Raw genomic sequence first — 6,000 nt, 5'->3', positions numbered from 1 at the left:
CTGGTACTTTTTGTGATCTGCCTCTCAATCTTTGATAGCACGAGAACAAGCGTGATTAAACCAAGTAGTAGAGTAGAGAAAGTACGTAAAGAGACATACACGTCTCGTACAGATACGCACAACGCAGCGACACACCACCTCCCGCCTCCGGTTAGTTGCCGGTTCTTAACTGTGAAGGTATCACTATGTCGAAGTGAAAAGGTTCCTTTGGATCTGGTCGTACTTATCACACCGAGTGGAAACAAGAATTACGAAAACATATATGTTATATCATTTTCGTATTGGAAAAGTTACGCTGGTATTTAAAATTGAAGTATTTGGTATCACATAACTATTGCTTAAATGACACTCTCATAAGTAGGTCTGGGTGCGAGAGGGATTTAGGGGTCTTAGTGAGCTCTGATCTCCGTCCAAGGGCACAATGCATTCAAGCTAGAAATCGAGCTAATAGGGTACTGGGATTTATTTCAAGGAGCGTAAGCAACAGAAGCCCCGAAGTCTTCCTCAAACTATATTTAGCATTAGTTAGACCTCATCTTGACTATGCGGTTCAGTTCTGGTCACCTTACTATAGAATGGATATCAAAATGTTAGAATTGGTGCAGAGGAGGATGACTAAGATGATTCAGGGGTTGAGAAACTTGCCATACGAGGAAAGACTCAAACAGTTAAACTTGCATTCTCTAGAAAGGCGAAGGGTGCGTGGAGACATGATCGAGGTTTATAAATGGATGAAGGGCTTTAATAAGGGAGACATTCATAAGGTTTTGTTGGTAAGAGAACCGGGTAGGACACGAAGTAACGGGTTTAAACTGGATAAATTCAGATTCAACAGGGACATAGGCAAAAATTGGTTTACTAACAGGGTGGTGGATGAGTGGAATAGGCTTACCAGTCATGTGGTGAGTGCCAATACAATTGTCACATTCAAAAATAGACTAGATAAATTCATGGACAGCGATATTAGGTGGGGTTAGATACACGGGAGCTTAGGGTCAAAGGAGCTGCCTCGTACAGGCCTACCGGCCTCTTGCAGACTCCTGCGTTCTTATGTTCTTATGTTCTTAAGTCCCTGAGTAAACCTGGGAACCCTGACCCCATCTCAGCTATCATTGCTTTGGCCAGGGTGCCCAATGTATAGGCGGTGCTGCTTTATAGCCTTTTCCATTTAGCGTAACCCGTTTCTGGGTCATGATCTGTAGAGTCCCTTGATAGATAGAGTCCCGACAGCCTAAGATTTGGACGCCATTATTGGCCCTGTCTTCGCCGCGAGACCGTGTGCTAGTGTTTGAAAAGCGCGGCGAAAACACAGGGCCAATAATGGCGTCCAAATCTTAGGTTGTCGGGACTCTATGAGGGACTCTACAGATCACGACCCAGAAACGGGTTACGCTAAATGGAAGATGCTATTAGCGGGGTGTTTACCGGGGTGAACCGTGCGATGCCGAGCACTTGCCGGGCACGTATCGGGCACGTACCGTCCTGGCACCGTGTTTTGCCGTGCGAGGATCGGCCAAGACCGTAGTGGTTTCGGCCTTTGCCGGGGGTTAATTCTTGGGACACCGTGCTCGCATCGCCTGTCACCGAGGGAATACTGTGCATATGTACCTTACCAGTGGCGTACCGAGGGGGGGGCCATGGGGCCATGGCCCCCCCCTTTTGCAAAGAAAAATAATAATGAATAAATAAATGTTACAGGAAAATAATAGGAATATGTATATTAGTATTACGATTACGAATGTGTGTGTGTGTATGTGTGTGTGTGTGTGTGTGTGGAGTTGAGAGTTCAGTGGCATCGACTGACCGAGTTATTTCCCCTTTGGTTTTGTTTTGAGTTAATGGTAGGATATATGGTGTGCTCTGAGTGATAAAAAAGTAAGATGTTAACTGACGGGTTCATAAAACTGTGTGAAGAGTGCGATGTCAAGCTGTCAACTGAAAACGGCGGAGGGATGTTTGACTGTTTGTAGCGGGAGCGGGGAGACTGGAAGAAGAGGAATACGAGATTGGGATGGCTCTGGCAGAGAGAGCACGAAAGTCGTAGGTGTGCCTTCTCTCCTTCTTGCCTCTCATTACTTGATTTTAGGTGTAAGGTGCAGTCAAAGTGATTGGAGGACTATATAATTATACTGTAGAGGCAGCAAGTGAACTTGTCTGGTGACAGTGGTGAGTATGTAATGTGCTTCTGTATTATGACGGGGAGAGTGGCAGGCGACGCGAGACGCGTATGGGACCTGTAAGGTCGACCTTTGCCGCTATATTACCACCATTAATGACCGTTTTGTGCTTGACAGTGGACAGTGTAGAGTGGCTGAGTGACTATTGTATGTTCAGCACTTGAACAATGGAGCTGCTGAGTTGAATAAGAGCAGGTGATCTATTTTGAGAAACATTCATTGACGACGTAGGCTCGCGTGGCCGTAGCCTATTCATGTTATCCGTATATTTTTCTGACCACAAATTCCAAATTTCTGAAAATTATGATTGATAGACTTCACTTTCTTTTTATGTAATACTTTTTTTCTATAGCGTGTGTCATTTCTTGAATTCACGCAGGCTTGGGATTTGAGCCTTTCCATTCTTTACATATTTCCTCCTTGGCCATGAAACGCCAGAAAACGCTTCACGTACGTACTCTATCTGGTGTAGGAAAGTCACCACTGACTCGCCTGATGCCCCGGATAATTCAGTAAATCAAGTAGGTAAGTAATGAAATAATGATTAAGAATAATTACTGCAAAACACGTTAGGTGAAGAATCAGTAGCCAAGCCTAATCTAAAGCAATAAGTGACCCAGGTTTTCTCATGAGTATGGAAGTGCTCACCTCAGTTCTAAGTGTCACTAAACCCTTTCCAGAAAAGCTGCAGGGGTCACAACAAGAACTGATGGGTGCTCTTGGAAGTGTAGCTACACAGACCTGCATAGATGCATTTCAGTCCTATCGTGATAGAAATAAGTTCAACCAACTTTTTGCCCAAGCTGAGGAAACGTACGGAGATATCATCCAGAAGCCTTGAACAATCAGTGGTCATCAGAAACATAATAAAGGCTAACACTCCAACAGCAACTCCATAGGAGTACTATCGAAGAGCTATTTTTCTCCCATTTTCGGACACTGCTATAGCACAACTCAGGGAAAGGTTTGCATCTGAACACATTAGGAGTTTTTTGTTGGGAAATCTTGTTCCCTCTCTTTCAGTCGATACTGATTTTAGTGAACTGAAGGAGGCAGTTGAATTTTATGGAAAATTTCTTGATGGAGATGCAGATCTCGTTGAAGATGAATATCTACGGGGGCAGAGTTATTGGAAGCGTCGTTAATCTCATGAGAGGTCAAAGCAAGTTGTTAAGACATTGGCATGTGCCAAAAAAATTGGGCACATATACAAAATTTTCCACCTTATTGCAATTTTTTCAACCCTACCTGTTAGCACTTCCACCAATGAGCGATTATTAAGTGCCCTTAAATTGTTTAAAACATACCTTAGGAACGCAATAAGTGAAAGTCGTTTAGATGGACTGACCTTATTTTGTCTATTGTGACACAAATCTTGATCATGAAGTCCTTGATGAATTTGCACGTAAGAACAGACGCATAAATTTGAGGTAAACCAGTTTCAATGTATTGTTTTTAACAGTAACTAATCTAATTCATCTAGTTAATTTTTATTTTCTATTCATAAAATACCTGACCCAGTTTCCGTATATCTTTAAAAATATGTATTACAGCAGCAGCCTGTATAAACGAAAATTATACATGTTATATGAATATAAAAAAAAAATCCTTGCCAGTATATTACTTTTTTATCAGAACATGTAGTTCTAAACTAAGTAGTGTTGTTTCGAGGGTAAATTTTTGCAGTCCAAATTACAGAAATGAACAAGATTTTAAAAGTAATGTTCGCTCAAGTAACGTAAAATTAGTACTTTTAAGATTATTTAAATCTCCCAGATTTATGTTGTATTTAAATGCTACCAACAAACTTCTAAAATGTACAATGTATGTATATGTATGTATCAATGCATGTATGTATAAAAATTAATAAATTTACCCTAGCGATCTAACCCGAATCCTCAAGCTGTATGGGATCCCTGCGCTTGCAATAATACTGGACGCAGAAAAATTCTCTCTCTCTCTCTCTCTCTCTCTCTCTCTCTCTCTCTCTCTCTCTCTCTCTCTCTCTCTCTCTCTCTCGCTCTCTCTCTCTCTCTCTCTATATATATATATATATATATATATATATATATATATATATATATATATATATATATATATATATATATATATATTGGCCCCCCCCCTTTTCAATTTTCTGGGTACGCCACTGTACTTTACACCTTATATGTACTGTGTAGTCGTCAGGTCGGTACTGGAACCTAGGGGTGGGCAGGTACCAGTACCAGACTACTCGGTACCGGTACCAATACTAGCCAGTCGCTCATGATGTCCCTCATTTCTTCCTCACACGGGTGAGAGACTGAGACAGAGTGCCTGAGTGGATATCTCGGTGTTCTCTCTCTCTCTCTCTCTCTCTCTCTCTCTCTCTCTCTCTCTCTCTCTCTCTCTCTCCCCACTGAATGAAGTGAATATTTACCCAACCGCCACCATGAGATTTTCCCCCTTGGAAAAAAATCCAACCTGGCAACTCTGCACTCGTTTGGCCAGGGAAGACCACGAACCGCGTCATAGATGGTTTTATGCGCGTGAACTGAACATACGGTTCTGCATACCGCGTCATGGGAAACCGCGACTTACGAATCCGCGTCATACGTGACTTGACTGTACTTCCATTTCATATTTTCATATATAGAATATTCAACATCACTGGATGGGCCACCACCGCCCCCGTCACGAACCCAAAAGTAAGCATGGATTCATCTCTGCCTGGGCCGACGGAGCTCCACGCGCGGGCCCGGGTGGACCCCGGTTCCCACTGTCCCCGCCGTCGATGACGTCACTGACGGTCGACGGATCCGTGAAAACGGAATAGTGGGAACCACGCCTAAGCCGCGTCCACACTAGGCCTCACGAGGCGACTCATGAGGCGACTCGTGTATCCTCCTGGACTCACAAAAACAATAGAATACGGACGGGCATGAGGCCGCTGCTGGCAATGGACATATTTCCGGTTCTGGGAAGAGCCTTGAAATGCATTGTGCCATGTACCAATGATAACGTAGTGCACATATTACGTCCTATAAATCGCTAGTTGACTGGATTTTGGAGAGATATCACAAATTCTTCTCATCTCACGGGGAGAAGCCACCATTAGCTCGTGACGTCATCAGGCTGAAGCGCAGTACAGCAGACGACAATACCAGTGTTGTGCACATTGTTTTTTTCATCAGCTATGGCCACTCCAGCTCCAAACTGCGCCTAACAGGTATGTTATAGGTGCTTACAGAACACCATAAGAGTGTTGGAAATATGCTATATTATTAAAAAGGGAGTGAAATCAACCGAGTCTCCTCTACTCTGCAGAAAATAGTTGAGTTCTCGATTAAAAGTTAGTCCGAGGGGGAACTATAGAGAATAATCAAGGTTGAATTTATATTAGTATTATGGAAATTTACCTGGCCTAACCTAGAGAAAACAATGGCTCTGGAACGTCAGAGAGAGAGAATCAACGCCCGAAGATGAATAAGAAGAAAACGAATGCAGACCAATATTCTATAATCAGAGGACGTGACAGTAGAGAGAATAGTTGAGTTCACGGTGAAAAGTTAGTCCGAGAGGAAACTAAAAAAAATTACTGCAGGATTCACGAGCACAGACAGAAATATCTTACGTGGAGTACTTTTGTCCGTATATATATACTCTTGCACATTGGCACGAATCACCAACGACTGCGGGTTACGTCTCCAGGCAATGCTAGCCACTAGAAACATACACCACAACACGAAATCTCGGAGTAACACAAAGTTGGCGGCCTGCTGACTGCATGGTGACGTCACGACCAATCAGCACCCGTTTCCAGGTCACGTGATTTTTCCTCTAC

Source organism: Eriocheir sinensis, unplaced genomic scaffold, assembly GCF_024679095.1.
Source record: "Eriocheir sinensis breed Jianghai 21 unplaced genomic scaffold, ASM2467909v1 Scaffold51, whole genome shotgun sequence".
Taxonomy (NCBI): domain Eukaryota; kingdom Metazoa; phylum Arthropoda; class Malacostraca; order Decapoda; family Varunidae; genus Eriocheir; species Eriocheir sinensis.
The sequence above is the reverse complement of the archived record's forward strand: the minus strand, read 5'-3'. Positions refer to the sequence as shown.